We start from the raw sequence: 23,244 nt of genomic DNA, 5'->3' as shown, positions 1-23,244 counted from the left end.
GGGAAAAGAGAGAAAAAAAAGAAAAAGAAAACAGATTGACATGTCAGGACCACTACTCCAAGTGGGGCAGTAGTGGGGAGTGACTTCAGCAAGCTGGTTTTTAACGTGAAAACCATGAACAAATTCCTGGCAGGCTTACAACACAGGCCTTTTTCCTTTCTTTTTCCCCAAGGAAGGCAAGCAGCCAGCTCCAGCTTGTCTCTTTCAGGCTGCACCTGGCGGGTTAGCAGGGCGAGGTAGGTGGGGGGAGCCAGACTACCCAGGACTGAAACCGGCAGCTTCTTGGGCCTCCGAAGGGATGGGGTGCTTCACAGAAATGGTCACAATGTCCTTAACTCATGGCCACATTATTTTATCTCGGGTATTGTCCTTGTATTTACCACAGTCAGCACAACTCAATGTTTTTTTATTCGCACCCATTTTGGTTTGGTCAGTCTTTAACTAGACATATTTGTTTGAAATCAGAGGGTCTCTACCTTTTTCTTTTTATAAGGGGGCCTCTGCTCTTTTACACCACATACTCCCACCCAAACCAATCATGCTCTAGCAACTTTGGGTTTTAGTTTTGTGAATACACTAGGTTTTTCGTGTCTCCAGGATTCTGCACATGCTTTCCCCTCTACCTGGTACACTTCCTCTGACTCCTTGCACATTCAGAGCTGTTCATACTTCATCTCTCAGCTTGAGTGTCATCACTTCAGAGTACCCTTCCCTGGCTACTTAACCTTGTGATTATTTTCCTCATTTAAAAAAAATCACGATATGAAATTATTAATCTGATAATCGATTTTTGTCTCTCTTCCTAAAGAAGATTTCTAAGGGAAACCTGTTTACCTCATTCCCTTTGGCCTCCTCACTGTCTACCATAGCCCTTTGCCTGGTGGCAAATACTTGGGTAAATTTGTTGGTTGAAGACAGAAAGAGAACTGCTCCTTACTAGACCCCTGTTTCTACTCATGTGCTTCCTCTTGATGAGAACTGTCCAATAAAATAATGAACAAAGACTTTGCAAATGGAAAAAAGTGTATAATTAGTAACAAGATGGAGTGGAGGACAAATATATCTCCCCTCTTTCCCAAACCTCCTTTAATGTCTAGAACTATAAGTTAGCCTTTCGAGCACTTGAAATGTAGTTAGTCTGAATTGAGAGGAACTGTACAAAATATCCATCAGATCACAAAGCTTTAGAATGAAGAAATGTAAAATTTCTCAAGTTTTTAATATTAAGGACTTTGGAAAATGAGATATTTTAAATTTTGGATTAAATAAAATATTTCACTTAGAGTGCTCTTACCTTTTCTCATTTTTTAAAGTGATTGCTAAAAATATTTAAATTACATTCATGGCTCACATTTATGGCTCACATAACATTTCTGTTAGACACTGCTGGTCTGGAAGAAAGACTTTATTTGCCTGGCATAGAAAAGGCACTCAGTAAATAGTTGTTGAATGGATAAATGAATTATCTGATAGTCTTAATGATGAAAAATATTCATACAGGGTTCACTAAGTATTAGGCACTTGTTCTTAGCACTCCTCATTATTCTTCATAATATATTTAATCATTCACGATAACAATAATAGCTAACATTTGTATAGCACTTATCCTGTGCCAGGCAATGTTTTGAATGCTTTTCATGTATTCATTCATTGAAATCGCAACACTATTAAGTGGGCTCTCATTATTCCCATTTTACAGATGATAAAACCCAAATGACTTGCCCAAGGTCAAAGAAACAGAGCTAATATTAGAATCAAGAGCTTGGCTTTATATTTCATGCTTTAACCCCCCGTGTTATGCTGCTTCTCCACACCTAGAAAGGTATTGGTATTGAAATAGGATGTAATTCAGTGGGGTGCTCATAGTATGGGGTGGTTTCTGGAGACTGTTCCAATGTATCTCAGTTCTCAAAGTTGCAAAATAGATTCCTACAGTTTTTTTTTCTTTTCTAGACACTTTTCTAGTGAAATTCCCGAGTATCTCAAAGTAGATTACCTTCCATCTCTGCACCAAATCTTTGACAAGAGAGATGAGCTATTCAGAATGACAGCCACCTCCGGAGCTGAATCTGTAATCAGTCCCATTTAGACCAGAGGGCTTGGGAGTTGGAGAGGAATGGTTTTCCCAAGATAGTGAAAGAACATTGGGTGACATCAAAACAGTCAGATGCCCTCAATATTGTTTTCAGGGAACATGGGAAATAGATGGCATTTATATTCTTTATTAACCTTTTATGTGTCTGTTCTTACAGTTATTGTGGTCTTTATTTCCTCTGGACTCAGAAACATTAACTCTTTAATTGCCTCATTTCTCTATCTTATGCTCTTTATTATTGCTTTTCATGGCAACTTCTAATTGTTTTCGATTTAAGTTATATAGCCTTAGCTGTGCTGTGCAAATCAGCAATTTTTGAGCCAATAAGCACCTCATTCATTCTGTTAGCTTAAGTGATGATTATTTTACTCTCCAAGTTACTTTCTCCTTTTTTCTTTGTGTGAGTGTATGTGTGTGTGTGTGTGTGTGTGTGTGTGTGTGTGTGTGTGTGTACATGCATGCATGCTGTCACTGGGGATCAACCCAGGGCTTTGGATAGGTTGTGTGTGTGCTCTACCAATGAGCCACCACCCCAACTCACCTAAAAAATACTTTTTAAAAAAATTACCTGAGGTCATATTCTGTATCAAAATGAGAAAACGTTCATAAACATTCACAGTACAATCTTTCTTGGAAAATTTTGTTGGTTGAAAGTTTGGAATTTCATTGGTAGTATCTAAAATATTTCCACAGGAGTTGTTCTTCTAGTTCTATGAACACCCCATATTTTTTTTTCATATTTCTAGGACTCTATACATGCTTTTCTCCCTACCTGGTATGTTTCCTGACTCCTTAGACATTATCAGTTTCATAGTGGGCCTGTCTAATTACATTTAAACAGTCTATTTTTATATAAATAAAGAATATCTGGACTTAAACTTGTGGCTCCATTACAGGAAGAGAAACACTATTCCAATTAAAAATTTTAAACTTTTAAAATTGATCCCGTTTTAGCATTCCTAGTAAGTGTAATGTAAACTGTTCTAGTGGTAGATGAAATGGGACACTCACTAGTCCAAATTTCCAAAGTAAAACCTTCAGAGACTTGGGTGTTGGTTGCTTTGTAGGGACATTGACTGATCATTAAAAGCAAATATAAATATTTTTAAAATTATGTTATTTAGTATCAAAATACTTTCTAAGCCTTGTCTTTAGATCCCTAAATATGGAGTATAAGAAGTATAACAGAAGTGTAAATCTTATTATTATATTTATAGATCTCAGGATAACATTAATCTTTATATTTAAAAAAATAGTGTACAGATATGTGCCATGTAACTTTAAGGAATGTATAATTTACTATTCTTATTCTCTCACTGGTTTAGAGCATTTGATGGTTTTTGGATCTTTTATTGTTTTAATGTGATACCCGTACATATACTATTAAAATCAAAAGTTGTAAATGGCTCTCCCATGAAGAACAAGTCCCCTTTCTTTCTCTGAAGCTCAGGATTCTAAAAGTTGATCTGCTTAGTGAGACTGTGATAAGCACTGCCTGGCACATTCCTGCTGGTCAGTTGAAGCCTCACTGATACATTTGTCTCTGAATTTCCATCTTCGCTTGCATAATGGCCAAGCAATTCCTGACTCATTTCTTAGCTCTTTAATGTTTTAAAAACATTTTCCCCATTATTTTATCCATTTCTTTTTAGTTGTCCTCAGAAGGAAAGTTTTACGGTTTACCTAAGAGTTGTCCCCAAAAAACTCACGTGTGAGATAATACAAAAATATTCAGAGGTGAAACAATTAGATTGTGAAAACCTTAAACAATTAGATTGTGAAATCAGTGGATTATCAGTGGATTAATCCACTGATATGGATTAACCAGGTGGTATGTGTAGGCCGATAGGGTATGATGGAAGGAAATAAGTCTTTGGGGTCCTATCTTCACAGTTTATGATTTTTCCTTGGTAAGTGAAGTTTCTCTCTCTCTCTCTCTCTCTCTCTCTCTCTCTCTCTCTCTCTCTCTCTCTCCTTCCTGAGCTGCTTCCCTCCACCACACATTTCTGCCATGAGGTTCTGCCTCCCCTAGGGCCCAGAGCTTTAGAGTTGGCCCACCATGGACTGAACCTCTGAAACTGTGAGCCAAAATGAACTTTTCCTCCTCTAATTGTTTTTGTCAGGTCATTTGGTCACTGCAACACAAAAGGTGACTAAAAGAGAGAATTTAGTACAAATTACTTAATCCTCCATGACAGAAGTACAAGTTGATACATTTATTTCTCCAAATCAACTTGACAATTTAGATTAGATTTTTGATCACACGCTGCTTTGCTTTTGACTTAAAAATTATTTGGTTTATGTATAAATTTTCCAGAATAACTGCTATTTTCTGACTGTAGTCAAAACACATTATTACTTATATATAGGTTGATTATAAGTAGTAAACTAAAATGAGTGGGTGATTTAAAAACATTTATTTTGCGAACAAAAATTCCACTTTTGATGTTTTCACAACCAAACATGAATAAAACCTTACTTTCACTTGCTGTTCTTCTTCTTTGAATGGAAGGGTCAAGGAAATAGGTTTATTTTATGATATCTTAGGGGAAAGTTCCTTTTTTATGGCCCAGTGATAAATGGTCATGGGAGGGATTCTTAGCCAGGCTTGAAAGGATCTATTAGGGATTTTGCTATTAAAACTAGGTGATAAGGGTTGGGTTGTAACTCAGTGGTCGAGCGCTTGCCTAGCATGTGTAAAGCACTGGGTTTAATCCTCAGCACCACATAAAAATAAATAAATAAAATAAAGGTATCGTGTCTATCTGCAACTAAAGAAATTTAAAAAAATAAGTGATTAGACAGACTGTCACAAATGCCTTAACATCACCTTATTTTTTTCTTACTAATTGTATAATATCAGTGGCTTGGTAAATAATACCCAAGGTCAAAGAGGGGTCTCAACTGCAAAATATCATCTCACTATTGTGAGTCACCCATCTCTTTTGCTATGAAACCCTAACTTGTTTTTGATGGAAAGTACGAAACCAAGGCTGAAAATGGAACCTGGCAAGCCAGGAAGTGTTGCTTGATATTATTTTTTCATTCCTTTTGAATGTATTTAGCTACTTCTTAGTGGCACCCAGTCTTTCATGTTCAGACTGAGATGTTTCACAAGTATCTTGGGGACCATATGTGCCGAAGAGTGGAGAAGCAAGTGGAAATGACTATAGCCACCTTGGTTATAAACCTGTTTGGTCGCTTTTGTTCCTGTACTGTGCTCCATGACTGGCAGGGGAGGGGAGCTGGGTCAGGGGATACCAGTGGGGCTGGCACACAAGACAGAGAGCTGTCGTGCGGACTTCCTGCAGCAACAGCAGTGACAGCACAAACAGTTCACACTGGGATTTAGTAGGCTAACTGGGGACTTAGAAGCTCAGCTTTGGATCTGTTCCCACATGGGGAAGCCACCAGAATATGACTCTAGTCATTCCAATTGAGTCGCTGTTTTTAGAAATGTGAAATTCCAAAGAAATGCTGCTAAATTACATTTTTCATCATAAGCCTTGAAAAGCCCTTATCTTTAATCCAGCATTTCCATTTTCAGAATTTACTCTAAAGAAACATTAAGAGATGTTCAAACAGATTTATTAGCAAGCATGTTTATTCCAGTGTTACTTGCAATGAAAAAAAAAAAAAAGAAGAAGCCATGAAACTTTGTAATGGTGGGAAATTGTCTAAGTTTTGGAATAAAATAGCATATTATACATTAAAATAATGGGAAATAATTTATGATATATTAAGCAAGAGAAAAAGATTATAAACAACATGTACCTTATGATATCAACGCAAAAAGTGGAAATACATTTATGTAGAAATGCAAGGCATTATGGGAGTTCTATTTTCTTCTTTGTATCTTTCTGTACTTAAGAAAAGTTTTACAATAAACCTGTATTTCTTTTATCATTAAAAATATGTAACAATACTTTTCATGTTAAGTTATATTCATTAGAATCCACGAGTTCATTTCTAGTTTCATTTTAATGTTTTGGATAATTCTTCAAAATATTTTTGTTCCTGCAGAAGGGACAGAAACTTAACAAACAAGAAATTTACTCAGATGGTTGTTAACTGTTGGAGTACATTTTAAGAGTCATTTTATTTCATGAGGTTAGATTTGACTCTGCCTGATTGCATTTGTGTACACAGAATACACATGGTATCCCATAATATTAGTCAAATCAATGTTTTTTAGTTTTCCTGAATTATGAAACGTCTGGTAAGAATCAAGGAAATGTAGTTTTATTTATTTATTTATTTTTAATATTTTATTTTATTTTTATTTTTTATTTTTTTTTAACGTTTACATAGGGTAATGATGTTTATTTTATTTTTCCCCTCCCCCCCACCCCTCCCACCCCTCTTTTCCCTCTACACAGTCCTTCTTTCCTTCATTCTTACCGCTCTCCTTAGCCTAACTCTAAACCTAACCCTAAACCTAATGCTAGCCCCTCCCACCCCCCATTATATGTCCTCATCCGCTTATCAGCGAGATCATTCGTCCTTTAGTTTTTGAGATTGGCTTATCTCACTTAGCATGATATTCTCCAATTTCGACCATTTGCCTACAAATGCCATAATTTTATCATTCTTCATTGCGGAGTAATATTCCATTGTATAAATATGCCACAGTTTCTTTATCCATTCATCAACTGAAGGGCATCTAGGTAAATGTAGTTTTAAATTCCTTGCTGGTTAGCTCAAAAAGTGTTGAGTGCTAATTAAAGTGAAGTCTTACGCTTTCAAATTTTGTGAATGATCTATTTGCAAGACTGTGGACCTTAGAGCCCTTCTTTTGGGGATATTGTTGGTAGACACTAGAATCATCTTACTAGTATTTGAATCATCCTGAAAAAATGACTCATGAATCAAGAACATTTATGGAATTTGGATGGCACAAGAGAAAGTAAGCAAGTCCTCAAAACAAACAGAACAAGCCCAAAGTTTGCTTTGCAAGTCATCTAACCTGATGTCCTTTAAAAGAATTTAGAGGATATGAAAAGTTACAATGTATCTTAATTTGGGGGAAAAATTCAGAGTTCAGATCAATGATTTTTGCCTTCCAGCTGGAAGGCACTCTGAAAATAAAATGCAGGCAATAAATGCTGAAAATAAGTAATTTCTTCTAAGTATGCATATAATGAAATACAATAATACAACTTGAACTGCTTCTCAGGACAACAGATGGGGACTGCAGCGACTCCAGTAGATGCCCAAGGTTCTAGGAGGGCCACGCTCACTAAGGGTGCTCTGGAATACACTCTATGAGTAATTTATTTTCTTTAAGTCACACTCCCCAAAAAAGTGGTATTTCAATTTTAGGGATAAAAAAATATTTTTTAAACCTAAAACTAGTGAACTAGTGGAAGAAATCAATTCCTTTGATCATCTGGGTGATGTGAGTTTGTGTGTGTGTGTGTGTGTGTGTGTGCAAGCACGTGCACGCACGCACACATTTTAAACCAGGGATTGAACCCGGGCACTGTTTTAGCCAGATTTTTTGCGGCTATGACTAAAGATATGACCAGAATGATTGTAGAGGAGGAGGACTTTATTTGGGCCTCACAGTTTCAGAGGTCTCAGTCCTTTGACAGCCAGCTCCATTCCTCAGGGCTCGAGGTGAGGCTAAACATCATGGCAGAAGAGTATGGTAGAAGGGAGCAGCTCACAAGATGATCAGGAAATAGAGAGACTCCACTCACCAGATAGAAAATATAATCTCCAGAGGCACACCCCCAATGACCCACTTCCTCCTGACACATCCTATTTGCCTTCAGTTACCACTCAGGTAATCCCTTCAGGGGATTAATTCACTGATTGGGTGAAGGCTTTCATAACCCAATCATTTCTTTTATAAGCCTTCTTGCATTGTCTCACACATGAGCTTTTGGGGGACACCTCACATCTAAACCATAACAGGTGCTCAACTACTAAGCCACATCCCCAGCCCCTTTTTAAAAATTTTATTTAGAGACAGGGTCTCACTAAGTTAAGAGCTTACCTGATGGTTATAATATGGGCCAGGAAAAACTGTGTGTTGAGTGTGTTCCCTTTCCCATCTTTCTTAATGGACTGTAGATTTCAGGAGAGAACTTCAAAAAGATTCCAAGCACTTTACTTTTTGTTCTAGATCTTAAAGATCCATTCAAACACTCAATTGTTCTTGCTATGAATTAAGGCTAATGTGACAAACTTTTATGGTCTTACTGGGTGCAAGTCATCATGCTAGATAATGGGGTAGAAGATAATAATAGCTAACATTTGCTCAGCACTTCTTATGTGCCAAATAGCGCTCTAAGCAATTTCTGTATGGAATATGGTGTTGAACAAGCATGACTTATGGGTTGTGATGAATAACTCTACTTCTGTCTCCCACCTCTCCTTTACATTTTTTTTTCAGTGGGGCTAGTTCTTCCATTCTTCTAAATGAAAACTTGGGTAAGCCCAACAATTTCTCTGGTCACTTATAGGTCACTCACTCTGTTTCAATTTAATGCGTAGAATGTTTAATGCTAATAATCAAATCTCCTAATTCTGTTTTAAAACAAAGGTTTTTCCCTTCCCCAGTTGAGGCTTGCTGTAGGCTGGAGTAATCAGATGCTTCTCTCTTTTGGGGTCTCACTCCCAACCCTGGATTTTTACTGCCCTTCCAGGAACTAGTTTACTAGGGTTCTGGTCCCTCTGGGAATGGAAGGGAGACATAGAAGTTCTTATCCATGATACTTCCTAATCTGAGCTGGTGCTCTCTGAATCTAGTTTTTGTGGGTTTTTGGATATTCTCTCAGTTGCTGGAGATCTATCACAAATAGCACCTTAGATAAATTCAAAAATATCCTTATTCCTACTCTTGTCTTACTCATGGCTCCTTCTTCTGTTCCTGATAATGCACAGTTTACCTTCAGTATTTTCTCCTGCTATCCCTTGCCCTGCCAGGCAACCATCTTAACAGGACCCACCCAACACTAGCTCTCTCTCTCCCTCTCCTTTGCCCAATATTCTAGAAGTGTCAGCCAAGTTAGCACTTGCTCTTTCTCTCCTGCTGCTGTCTCTTCTGTCTATATACAGAAGCTGTCTGTAAATCTAACATGCTTATCTTTCAATAACAATAGTTTATTAATTATCCTTTTCAGTAGCAATAGATTTTATATGCATCTCTTGGACAGAGCAGAGTGGGCTCATGCTGGGACCATACTGAGTATCAAAGTGGACAATCAACTGGGGACACCATGGTTGTCAGTCTGGAAATGGCGTGATCTTATGACTTGATCTTTTCATCCTTTCTAGCCATAAGACATACTCTTGTTTCTTCCACTTAAAAAAAAAAAAAGTCATGTACATCACATGTCACTTAACAACAGGGATACATTTTGGGAAATGCTCCATTAAGTGATTTTGTCATCATGCCAATGTTGTAGAATGAACTTACACAAGATGGCAAGACTGTAGTTGATTTATTCTGTATCTTTAACATGTATCTTCTAACATCTCTATCTGTCCATGTTGCATTACTATAATGAGGCAAGGTAACTTTATAAAGAAAAGAGGTTTTGGAGGCTGAACATTCAAGTGCCATAGTTCAGGCTCTGGCAAGGGCCTGGACAAATGGTGGAGTACATGTGGGAATAAGGATCAGATCTTGAAACAGGAAGCCAGAAGCAGACTGGGGTCCCACAATCCCTTCTGAGGACATGCCCCCAGTTCATGTAAGGATCTCTCACTGGCTTTACTTCCATACCACCAAACTGGGAACCAAGCTTCCAACACACAAACTTTGAGGGACAAACCACATCCAAACCATACAGACATCCAACCTATTTGTTTTTCTTGTCTTCTACATCAGAACTTAATAGTCTTAAATAATACAATAAACAGGCATTCTAGCCCTTCTAAAACTTAGTGATGCAAGTTCTTTTTTTTCTAGGTGTTTTCCTGAAAGTGGTGCAACCTTCTATGCATTCTCCTTAGAAATCTTCAAAGAAAACCTCTTTTAGTAATTTTTCTCAGTTTTCAATCCTGAACCTTTTTGTACCCCCATGTGGATAAAGGCTTAACGGTTAAGGTATTTTGCAAGATACAACCTGTTAACATTCCTCTTTCTTCCTTCCTTCCCTTTGTTTACTCTTTCTTTCCTTCCTTCCTTCCTTCCTTCCTTCCCTCCCTCCCTCCCTCCCTCCCTTCCTCCCTTCCTTCCTTCTTTCCTTCCTTCCTTCCTTCCTTCTATCCTCTCCTCTTCCTCCTCCCTTCCTTCTTTTTTATTTTGCAGTGCTGGGGAACAAATCCAGAGCCTCCTGGACACTAGGCAAGCACTCTACATCTGAAGCACACTCCCATCCTGCTTTAGTTCCTTTTAAAATATGTCGTATATACTTTGTTCAGGAGCCTCAATAAAAATGTCCATTTTAAAATCCTGTTGTACATATATTATTCCAATTATCCTCACAGCAAACCTAGAAGATTGGTGCAATGAGCATCTCCATTTTATAGATGACCAAACTGAGGTATAGAAAGACTTAGTAACTTGCTCGCAGCTACCAAGTGGTAGATCTGGGATTGAAACCCCTGCCATGTGGCTGCAGGGTTCCTGCTATTAAGCACTTTTCAATCTGCAGGGAAAGAGGGGACTTGATAAATGTACAAATGACTAATAAAAAACAGGAGGAAGTCAAGTGCCATAGGAGAACCACATACTAAGTACTGGGAGGGAGGCAGAGGAGAGATAGTAAACGCTATCTGGAGGGGATCAGAAAACGATTCCGAAGAAACCATAGTTGAAGCTTATCTTGTAAGATGAACTTTCTGACAGGAGTCAGGAGGTAGAAATAAAGTGAAGGATTACTATGAGATTGCATCAATCTTTCAGAAATCCTTCCACCTGACTCTCTAAATGATCACATACTTTAAACCTAATAAGATTTATAAAGGGATTAACTTGACTGATTTTAAAAGCATCCTGACTGATTTTAAAAGCATCCTCTTTCCGCAGCTTATCTTATAGAAGACAATTGTTTTGTCACTGAGTTGGATTTGTCTTCTAACACCTGGCTGGTATGCTGCTACCTTAGAAATGTTCTGATTGGCATCAAGTCTTGTAAAGGGTATTTTCCTGTCTCTTCTGAATGCTTTGTAGATGGGCGAAATGTTACACCTTGATTCGATTTTGACCTTCAGAAGTAAGCTGCAGTACATATCAATTAAACTATTGCTCACTGTCATCTGCTATTGTCAACAAGCCTTTGAAGCACAATAAGGCAGAAGGGATGGACTTGTGTGCCCGTGAGGGCCAGCCAGGTAGAAACTGTGGCAAATGGAGAGGAACTGTGCCTTCCTTCTCTGAAGGGGACAGAAACTGGTGATGGTCAGTTGTCACTATGTGGGATGGGAGTCCAGTGTAACCAGAGCTTCTGATGGTTTCAAGAGAGATATGAATTATGGATGACTATCTGAAATTCCTCCATTTTATTTTATTTTTTTGGTGTTGGAGGTGGACCCCAGGATTTTTGTGCCCGCTATGTGCTGGGCTATACCTCTTGTCCCTGAAATTTCCCTTCTTTAAAATGTTGGTAACTAATACATATTTTTAAAAGCACAATGCTGGTGAAAGAAAACATGAGTGTGAGCTAAATAGAGCACAAGAGCCACATGTTTTTAAGAGAGACACAGTAAAAATTACTAAAATTCTTCACAGGCCCAGGTTTGAAGAAAAATAACATTAAAACAACAACAAAACAACACATCCATGCTATTTATCATGGAAAATTTCAAACACTGAAAAATAGAATAATATGACAAAGTGGTACATACCAAACAGATTAGAGAAGATCACCACATCACCAGTCTTCCACATGCTTTTCCTCCATTTCCTCAGATTATTTTGAAGCAAATCCTAGACATCATATAATCTCATCTGTAACTATTTCAGCATGCATCTCTAAAAGACAGATGTACATATTTGACAAATGTAACTGCAATGCTATTTTCTCACTAACAAAAAGTTATCAATTCCTTAATAACAACTAAGTGACCCAATGTTCAAAAATCCCCTCCTAATTATCACAAATTTTGTTCAGACTTTTCATTTTTCAAGGCAGGATGGAAATACATTGCATTCGGGCATGTCTTGATATGTCTCTTTTATTCTGTAGATGAAGAAATCATTTTCATAAAAATAAAAACATTTTCTAGTAAAAAAAAAAGAAAACTGTTTTAGTCAGCTTTTTTTGTTGCTGCAATCAAAATACCTGACGAAAACCATTTTGGAGGAGGAAAAGTTTATTTGGGTCTCAAAGTTTCAGAGATCTCAGTCCATAGATGGTAAGTCCATTTGTCTGGGCCCAAGGTGAGGCAGAATATCATGGCAGAAAGGTATGGAGGAAGACAGGAGCTCAGGACATGACAATTAGGAAGCAGAGAGACTGTTTCACTCACCAGGGACAAAATACATATCCCAAAGTCACATCCCCAAGTCATATTCACCCCTTCCAGTCACATCCTACCTGTCTACAGTTAACACCCAGTTAATTCCATCAGGGAATCAATGCAATAATTAGGTTAAGGCTCTCCAAACTCAATCATTTCACCTCTAAACTTTCTTGCATTGTTTCACGCATAAGTTTTGGGGGATCGCTCATATCTTAACCATAACACTAACAAAATGTGTTGATGAGAGAAAATTCCTTATTCTGGTGATTCAATAATAATATGGTGAGTTTCCCAGGAACTAGAAAAGTACCAAATATCATGTAGCTACTCTCACCGTCACACTATATAGAATACTCTAGAGTACTATTTAAGAAATAATGTTTTTCAGGTAAAAAACAAAACCTTGGGAAGACATCAGAAAAAATGAGGGATAAGGATCTCTTAAATTTCTTTCTTCACAAAACCTATCAGCTAACTGGCAAAAAGGTCAGAATCAACTTTTTAGAATTGTGGAAATTAACCAAAAATCTGGAAAGCATTTATTTAAGAAAAGTAGATGAATCTTGGTAAAAATGGAAATTTTTCTGGGCATGGTGGCATATGCCTGTAATCTCAGTGGCTTGGGAGGCTGAGGCCAGAGGATCACAAATTCAAAATTAGCTTCAGCAACTTAGTAAGAGGCCCTTGTGATGGGCTGACAGATCTGACTCCATGAGAATGAGACTCTAAGGGAAATGATGAAACAGACTCCATTTTGCTCTGAGACTCCATGTTAGGTAGGAAATAAGCTTCTCCCATGGGAACACCCCGCCTCTGTCCCCATCATCAGTTACTTAGCATGACATATTTAGCAATATAAAATGACAATTCTTATGTAATGAAAAATTGCTCTCTTTTGATTCTTTTGCTCCTAAATAATGTACCATGTGAACGGTGATTGTGTGGATGTTAGTAACCACTCTTAGTTTGTACCTAGGTGACCCACTTCCCCCTCTGTTGATGATCTCCTGATGTTAGTTTCTAATTTCAAATCATAACAACAGACACTTATGATGGATGTGATTTTTGGAATAAGAACTCCTACAACCCTATGGTCGGGGCTGTTCTCCCAATAGACATTTTTTGGGGGCATTGTGTGAGACAGTCAGCCGGCCAGCTTAAAAAAGACTCTCAAATTTGGACTTCTCAGTGGTGATCGGTCTGTTCTTAAGTTGCGCCCCATAACACCCTAAGCAACTCAGTGAGACCCTGTCTCTAAATAAAATATAAAAGAGCTGAGAATGTGGCTCAGTGGTTGAGTGCCCCTGGGTTCAATCCCCAGTACCAACAAAAAAAAAAGAAAGAAAGAAAGAAAGAAATTTTGTGGCATTCTTACCTTGCCCCATTGCCACTTCCCCTCTCCATCTCTCAATTTTGTTTGTTTGGTAGCATTGAAAAACAAACAGACCACAACTGTGAAAAATAGCAACCTGGCCATCAACTTAAAGGCTGTTTGGGACTGAAGGATCTATAAAGTCTCATTCCTAGAGAATTATCATTACTTGGCCTGTCTGAAGGGTCCTGGAAGATCCTATTTGCACTTCTGCAAACAGTGGGACACTTACTAGTGCAGACCTCTAATAAAATTCCTGTCCAATCATTGATTGATCACCAAGCTAGCTGAACAGAGGTACCCATGAGCTACATGTGACAAAGAAGACTACACAATTAGTTTTTTTTTTTTTTTTTTTTTTTGGGTAATAAAATACTTTATTGATATCATTTAAGGTCAAAACAGTTACGTTTCCACTGCTTACTTTCTATCCTTTCTATCTTTAAATTAAAAGATAGTTTTAAAAAATAGGAGTAAAAGTAAAATAATTTGATTTTCTCAAAAAACAAGCTGCAACTTACCATTACAAATAAGTTCTCTCTCTTTTTTTTTTCTTTTTTGTGGTGCTGGGGATTGAACACAGGGCCTTGTGCTTGCAAGGCAAACACTCTACCAACTGAACCATCTCCCCAGCCCCTCTCTCATTTTAAATACCATAATTCACTGGTCTTAATAATAAATAACTGCGTACAAAAAGGAGACAATGGCCTGAATTATTTTTGCAGAGAACATTTTTACACATCTTTAAAAACAGCTAACTATCCCAACTTAAAACTTGTAAGAATAATTAGTTAAGTTATTGTAAAATTTAATTCATGTAGCACCTAGAAATTTGGAATTTGCCAACATTTCATAATATGATTTACAGAGCAAAATGAATATTAATTTTTCTTCTGTGAATTTTCAGGGGTTTTTATACAAATAGTAGGTCCCTTTTAAAAATCAAAGGATAAAAAATTTATGCATGCCTTTCACCTTCTAATTTCTGAACCTAGCAATTGACCTAATGGCAAAAGATCATGTGTGATAAATAATGTAGTATAGTCCTATCTGAATATAATTTCTTATTCATCTTGTCTCATGAATATAATTTATGTCAATTAAAACATTCTATCTGTAAGTATGTATTTCTCTAAAACAGTCTGTAATTCAGATTTTCATTCAGACTACCTTCCCCTCCTTCCATTTTCTCAAATCAAAGTGGTCTTGTGGTATATACCTTATGAAGTTTCTTTTTTCTTCCCCCAAAATTCTCTTTCAATTCAAAGTATTATAATAATGCAAATACAGATACAGCAAATATAATACATCAGAAAGTAAAAGATAATAAATACATATGGATCCATGCTAAATGAGATAATACAAAGCAAAAATACATACTATGCTCATTTATTCTGAGCCTCCTTAGGAAGGTCCTGATGTATCTTGCTTACGTAAACTTGATGTTCAAACATAGCTAGTATTTTGCATTCCAATATAATTAAATGCTCTGATAAAATGCTTCCACATTTGTTTGTTCAAAACAGTCAATAGCAACTTTGACTACTAATCCCCAACATATTGATAGTGTAATAACATTTTTAATCAAGTCATAGATTCTAAACTATTTTCTACTATTATCCAGTTATTTAAAAACAGACATTTGAGGGCTAAGCAATATTAAGTTAAGGGGTTTTGGGTTCTGCCTTCTCTTGATGGGATGGGAATTTCAGATGTGTCATTTAATTATTACCTGCTTCAGTATAAAAGGATTATTTAAGCTATCAATGAAAGTTCTTCCTTTAAAAATGAAGCAGTGGCTGGGCATGGTGGTGCATGCCCCCAGCTACTCAGGAAGCTGAGGCAGGATGACTGCAAGTTGGAGGCCAGCCTTGGCAACTTAGCAAGACCCTGTCTCAAAGAATAAAAAGGTCTGGGAATAGAGCTCAGTGGTAGAGGGCCCCTGGGTTCAATCCCCAGTACCATGAAAAAACAAAGAAAAACAAAACAAACCAAAAATCAGATTGACTGACGTAGTGGTCAGCAGGTGAAATGAAGATATAATATCTGTTCCTGCACCTCATCTGTATCACTTGGTCCCATCTGCAAGCAATGTGCTGATTGACCCACCACCAGCCCACCATTTTCCGTCCCTCCACCAGATGCCATCAAAGCATGCGATCCCACATACAGTCAGAACATGGGCATCAGGTAGAAAACTGATTCAAATCTACTTTTGGGACAAGCAGATTTCATTTTGTCTACTATTCCATAGTGCAGTATTGTCACAAAATAGGTTTTGTGATGAAACACTTGTTTTTTCTTCTATCAAGTTGAACTGCCAAAGTAATGTCAGAAAGAATATGAAAAATAAACAAGCCTTTTCTGGAAGAGGCGCAGCATCTGGAACTGGAATTAAGGCTAAATAAATAGTGCTGGTTTGTGGTTCAGACTGTTATGCATTAATGATTTTGTTAACCAACAGCCTCGCTGTTTGTCCTGTATGGCTGTTTATGAAGATGCATCTCTATTTCTTCCCTGAAGACCATCATTCCCAGGTGGGAGTGAGAAGCCTCGTTCATGGCTTTGGACTGGATACACATGCAGTACTGCTCAGGGGTTAGCTCATGTGTGCAGTGTTTTTCATGCCAAAGGTGGAAAAGACCAGGAACTGGAGTCCGAATCACAATAAGGTCACCATGTAAGTATTTTTGATAAAGATGAACATCTTCTCCACCCCAACCTTTTACTTCCATGTCAAATCCACCAATGGTTAGAAAATCTGATCGATATTGACAAGTCATTCCAAAGCCAAAATCTTGCCAAAAACCAGAATCCTTTTTGTGAACCAGCTGCTGCTCCACAGGTGGTGGTGCATCCTGGTTGGCATAAACGATGGCAGGATTGTAAAGACTGAACACCACAGGGCAAAACACTTTTTTACCTGGCTCAGCATTTAATCGGCAGCTGTTAAGGAATTTGGCTGAATATGACATCATCACAGAAAAACATCAAGACCTCTCCCTTGTCCCAAGCTCGGGCACCCACATTGAGTCCTCGTCCACGATTAAATTCTTCATTCAATGAAACCAAGGTGTAATTGTGAAAATTAGACTCACTATGAGGAAAGCACATACAACAAATGCTAAGTCCCACTTAAAGTTAACAATGCTTTTTCTTCAACAGAACTTACAAAATGTTTTGTACTTCAAATATTTTATTATGTTGGTTTATATTCACACAAGGGAAAGGAAATCATCAACTTCCCATCCTCAGAGACAGATATTCACTAAATGCCCACAATTGAGGAAATACATTGGTGGTATGAGACTTCTAGTTACCAACTGGCCACTGACCCTTGAAATCCTAAAAACCTATCAGGGAGATAGGAAATACACACATGGAAAAATAGCCATAATATTTGATGATGATGATGATGATGATGATGATGATGATAACAACAACAACAATAATAAATTCTACATGAATGATACACACGAAGAGAGCTTTTAGGGCATCTTTAAGGTCTCTGCATAAATGCCCCCTTGTCAGGGTGATACTTCCAGATACCATTTCAGAAGTAGTCCAATCTCCCACTCTTTAATTTCCATCCTCGTCCCTGGCTGTTTTCCTTAGTATCACCAGATATATTTGTTTGTCTCCCTGACTCCATGAGAGCAGGGATTTTGTTTTGTTCATTGCTATGCACACAGAGCCCTCACAGAGTAGGAGTTCAATGTGTATTTGCTGAATGAATGAATGAACAGCAGTTCTTGGAAGAGATTGCTTATGTCTGGAGTAGTTAGAGAAGGTATTAGAAGCAGGACTTGAGTTATGCCTGGGTTAAAATCCTGAAGGCAGTGGTGAGTCATTCCAAATAATTGTTCTCAACAGCGAAAGAGGTAAGAAAGTAGAAAGCATTCAGAGGTCAGACAAATCAGATGGGAACAAAGGGACTCTAAAATGGGAACAATGAGAGGAGGCTCAGATTGAGGTGCACCTACCATGCAAGGTTAAAGAACTTGGTCAGTACCCAAAAGGCAAGGGGGGAGTCAGTATGGTTTTCTGCTAGGACAGTGGTTCTCACCCTGAGGTCCTCAAACCCACTGCATCAGCACCCCCTGGCACATTGTTAGATGCAAATTCTCAGGTTCCATCTCACATACTGACTCAGAGGCAAAGGGTGGAACTAAGTCTCTGTGTTTCAGTAAGCCCTCCAGATGCCTCTGGCACTAAAGCTAGAGAACCACTGCACTAGGATACAGTTGAATCAAAAACAGGAACATGTGAGGAAGATTACTCCTACAACAGTATAGCATGGGTAACGGAGAAATGGAAGTAAAGACTCAAATAATGCATGGAGTGGACTCTAAGTGCTCTAGGTGCCCATGACTCTCCTCCTCATTTTATGGCATATAAATCTCTCCCTTCTTTTGTGGAAACTGTTTATTACCACCCTGCATGTCCAGTACCAAATAGAAGCACTGATCACAGAATACCCTTCATTCTACCCAGCACAACCACATGATTTCCTAGGAGTGGGGACCAGGCTCAAGTGGGGTCAATCACAAAACCCCTGCCCCACGTGGCCAAAGTGATTGGCTCAAGAGTGGGAAAAGTGTCCTTCCCTGGGATTTCCTCAACTGGAGCTGGGAGAAAGCTCTTTCCTCTCTGATGGCAAAGTTGAGAAGATGTGAGCCCAGAGCCGCCAACAGTCATATCCCTCACCATGTGGAAGAAGCCAATCTTGTGACAGATTCTAGGATAGACTTGACTTTAGATAGACCTTCTTTACCAAAATACACCACTGTGAGATGAATTCTCTTGTCCTGATGAATACGAACATCCTTGAAGTTTTGCATAAACTGTACAAATGCTTCAGTTCTTTCAGCAAGTGGCACAATGATATTAATAATTGATCTAGTAATATCAATCATCTCATTCTTCACTTTCATGAGAAGTCCAAAAGGGTGGAAGAGTGTCACATGTCTATATTCCATAAGGTCTGCTTTCTTAAAAAAGAGTTCATACTGTGTTCCTTTATCTCTCTCAGTGCGATAATAACCTTCTATGAAGTCATTTTCATTAAATATAAGTTTCTCTCCAAGGGGACCCTCCTCATCTTCCTGTTCATCATCTTCATCAGGATTATTAATGACCTCCAAGTCAGCTTCAATAACTTCTACCAATTCATCTCGTTTGTCTTTTCTAACAGGCTTTTCTTCAGGATGACAAGTGAGACCCATTTCCAACTGAAATACTTTCATTAAAGTAAAACTTTCAAAAGGAATAACCCCATACTTACTGGGTAGTTTGGCTCCTGTGCTAACTTCAGCTTTGTCAATCTGGGAATGAAGAAATTCTAAAAGATCACTAGATGCTTGCTCTTTGTCGCCTTAATAGCCTATGCCATTAGCCCCTATATTCTTTCTCTCTTGTAATGATTTCATCTCCTCGCTCATTTCTTGTAATTCTTATTTTAGTTGGGCAATTTGGCGTTTCAGACTGGTTGCCCTGGTTTGATAATGTTCTTCTTGTTCCTGTAGGAGGGCTTGAAATACTCATTACCATAATTTTCTCCGACAACACCAGGAAGAGATACGTTTCCATCAGTTTGAGGGGCACATTCCAGAAGGTACATAAATAATACCAAGCTACAGAGCAAAGCGAGTTCCAACAATAGCCAGTGGGTCTGGGTGTGAAGGATTGATCCTCTTCTAGACATTCTTATAAATGTGTATTTGCCTAACAAGATAAGCTGCTTCTTCATACCTTTAGCAAAAAGTTATTAAAAATTAAAAACAAAATCAGGATTTCCATAAAAGGTACCAAAATGAATTCTGTTGTAGCTTAAAAAAATTCTTTTCTCAGTAGTCATGACTACTTGCAGAAATGAGAAATTAAGAATGCTTCCTGTTTTGTTACCATGAAATCCAGAATAAAACAATCTGAACTATAAAATCCATTATATGGGTGATGAATATTCGCGATGGCCCTCTCGGTGCACCTCGAGCACCAAGCCACCGCCACCTCCGGGGCAGCGGGCACACATGGGTGGCGCCCCGAGCGCAGGGGCCGCGCCCGAGGACCCATAATTAGTTTTTTAAAAAGAAATGAATGAAAAGAAAAAAGAAAAGAGCAAAGAAAAAGAATGAAACCCAAACTTGATTCTTTGGAAAGATTAACAAAATTCATCAAGCTTTAGTGAAGCTAAGAAAAAAAGTGAAACTACTAAATAAGGAATAAAAGAAGAGACATTATTGACCTGCAGACATAAAAAGAGTTAAAGGAAAAAACTATCAACAAATTAGCCTAGGCGAAATGAACAAGAATCTCAAAAAGACACAAACTACCAAAACTGATTCAAGAAGAAATAGAAAACTGGAACAGATCTATAAAAGGAAATGAGATTAAAATGGTAATAAAAATCATCTTCCTACAAGTAAATGCACAGAACCAGGTGATTTCACTGAATTCTTTCAAACATGTAAGGCATTGGTACCAATTCAAACAAATAACAAGAAAAAAAATGAAAAGAGGGCAATTTTTTTGGTTCATTATAAAAGACCAGTATAACCCACATTCAAGAATCCTACCTTAGTAGGGCATGATGGTGTATGCCTGTAATCCTAGTGACTTGGGAGGGAAGCTAAAGCAGGCAGATTACAAGTTTGAGGTCAGCCTGAGCAACTACTGAGACCCTATCTCAAAAAAAAAAAAAAAAAAAAAAAAAAAAAATTAAAAAGGGCTGCAGATGTAGCTCAGTGGTACATTGGTCCTATTTTAATCCCCAGTATAAGAAAGAGAGAAAAGAAAGAAAGAAAGAAAGAAAGAAAGAAAGAAAGAAAGAAAGAAAGAAAGAAAGGGTACCTCTTTTTACCTCATGCAAATGGAATGATACAGTATTGGACTTTGAATTACGGTCCTTTCATTTCAACCTGCAGGACTCTCTTTAGGATTTCTTGCAGGCAGGTCTAGGGGATAATGAACTCCCTCAGCTTTTATTTAACAGGGAAATGTCTTAATTTAGTCCCTTCTTTGAAGGACAGTTTGCCAATGTAAGTTTCTTAGTTGACAGGGTTTTGTTTGTTTGTTTTTTCTTTTTCTTTTACCAATGGAATGTATCTTTCCCCTGCCTTCTGGATCTAGGGTTGCTGATGAAAAATCTGCCGATAACCTTATTGAGGATCTCTTGCACATGACATTTCGTTTCACTATGGCTGTTTTCAAGATGATTTCTTTGTTTCGTCTTCAGACAGTTTGATTATAATGTGTCTCAGTGTGGGTCCCTTTGAGTTCATCCTATTTGGAGTTTATTGAGCTTGTATGTTTAGATTCATGTCTTTAAACAAAATTGGGAAGTTTGGGTTCTGCATAAACTTTTGTGACTCAATAATTAGTCTCCCTGCTCTTCATCTTCCCTTCTTTCCTTTCCTTTCTTGATGCCTGATGGCCAGAAATTTTTTTGAGACCAATTTTGCTGCAGGTTTTTGCTTCCTTTGGTACACCTAGCTAAATTTCATGGTTTGAGTGACACTCTGCATCTTCAGTGGTAGTTTAAAAAACAACATATATCTATCAATGATAGTGTCATTTAATCAGTTTTGTAGAAAAATTTTGGCCATATTTCACCTTTAAGCTCTACAGAATAAAGATTCAGGGGCCCATGCATTCAGATGATTCCTGTTGTATTTTAACAGTTGGAGACATAAACTATCTTGTGGTCATTCAGAATGGTGCTTGATTCCATTGGATCTGATCACTCTTTGACAGATTTATTATTAAGGTTGTAATAGAATCAAATTCAAAGTAGCACAATTATGGTACTTCTACTGTATATGAGACACTATAAACCAGTCCAAAAACTTTTTTTCCCCTGAAATTGATTATGCTTATAAACAGACTCCACAGGAAAAAGGATAAAAAGAAAAATGGAAATATTTTATTTTAAAATGTCTTATTTCATTAAAGAGTTTCAATAATTTATGAATTACTTTTAAAACTTTGAATAGTAGCCACCTTCCCTTTTCCCCCACTACCTTGCTATAAATTTGTTGTTGAAATCCAAACTCTCAGTAACTCAGAATGTAACCTCTTTGCCGATAGGTTCTTCACAAAAAGAATCAACTTAAGATGAAATCATTAGGGTCAGTCCTAACCCAGTATGATTGTTGTTCTGATGAAAAGGGGGAACTTGGATATGGATACATGCATAGAAGAGAGATGAAGCTAAGAGACACAGGCCAAGGGGCATGGAACAGATTCTCCCCAAGTCCTCAGGAGGAACCAGTCCTTGATACTACCTTGACTTTTGCCTATTAGTCCCCAGGATTGTGAGACAATAATTTTTTTTTTTCTTTTGGTTCATTTGTTTAAATCACCTATTTGCATTACAGCTCTTAAAGCAGCCAGACTAGACTAATACATTACTAGTATGATTTTTTAAAAATATAAAGCTAATCAACTCTTTAAAAAAAGGATAGAAATGTGAATGTTTGCATATGATGAAGCAAAACAGTATGAAAAAAGTCATGATATTGTAAAAACTCTCTGATGTATCAGAAAAAAAGAAATGTATTTTGTGAATATTTTTATTTTGCCCTTTCTAAAGCTCACAAGGGTTACAAATTATTTCTGTGTCATCTCTTCTCTTAATGGAATTCTAATTCCACAAAATGAGGAAATGAATACCTCACTCGCCTCATTTCTTCCTATTATTTCAAATGAATCCTGTGATGTTCTCAGCTAGGCTTTTGCTTTCATGTGTCTTGTCAAAAAGGAAGCTCACTTTTGATCTCAGTCTACTTAGGACTCATCAAAGGCTCAGGGCATTGGTACTGCATGTTTCTCAACAGAAACACCTGCAACCTGGCTGAGGTCTGAAAGCCATCCTCTTCCCAGGACCCTGCAGACTGATTTCTAGGTGGTGGAAGATGGCTAGATAGAAAACTGCCCTATTTGAAAGGAAATGAGTGTCATCAATCTTTCCAGAATATCAAAAACCACAGGACACACAGCTCACAAGATATAATGACTGCCTAGAAAAACCACATGAAGAGTGGCAGCATGGGTAGTCCATAGAATTTTAATCATCCACTTGGCAAATTTGCTATGCAATCATTTAATTTTGAAATCCTCTTTTTACATCTCATGGCCTGTGGGATAATTTGCTCAGACAAAGAAAGAAAGCCTCCCAGCTTCCAGATTGTGGAATCTCTCTATGATTTTTTGATTAAATGTAGCCCATCCTTTACTATTTTCTTCAGAGCAGAAAAGACAGACAGCAGGCCTAGAAGAAATCAGCTGGTTTTCACTGATTGCAAGACTCACATGGTCAGCCAGCTCTCAAGTCTCCTTTTGCAGGCTTTGATGGAATTGG

The 23,244-nt window shown here is 37.7% G+C and overlaps 1 non-coding gene and 1 pseudogene across 1 annotated transcript; one reads left to right on the top strand and one right to left on the bottom strand.

Moving 5' to 3' along the window:
- Nucleotides 1-16,339: 16,339 nt before the first annotated feature.
- Nucleotides 16,340-19,590, bottom strand: LOC124969318 (chondroitin sulfate N-acetylgalactosaminyltransferase 2-like; annotated as a pseudogene).
- Nucleotides 19,591-22,360: 2,770 nt separating this feature from the next.
- On the top strand, nucleotides 22,361-22,423 carry LOC124969657 (small nucleolar RNA Z39). The gene has a single exon (XR_007106024.1). It is a non-coding gene; the product is annotated as a small nucleolar RNA Z39 (small nucleolar RNA).
- Nucleotides 22,424-23,244: the final 821 nt, after the last annotated feature.

Source organism: Sciurus carolinensis, chromosome 17 (genome assembly GCF_902686445.1).
Source record: "Sciurus carolinensis chromosome 17, mSciCar1.2, whole genome shotgun sequence".
NCBI classification, from domain to species: Eukaryota; Metazoa; Chordata; class Mammalia; order Rodentia; family Sciuridae; genus Sciurus; species Sciurus carolinensis.
Note: the sequence above shows the minus strand (reverse complement) of the source record. Positions and strands in the feature narration are given on the sequence as shown.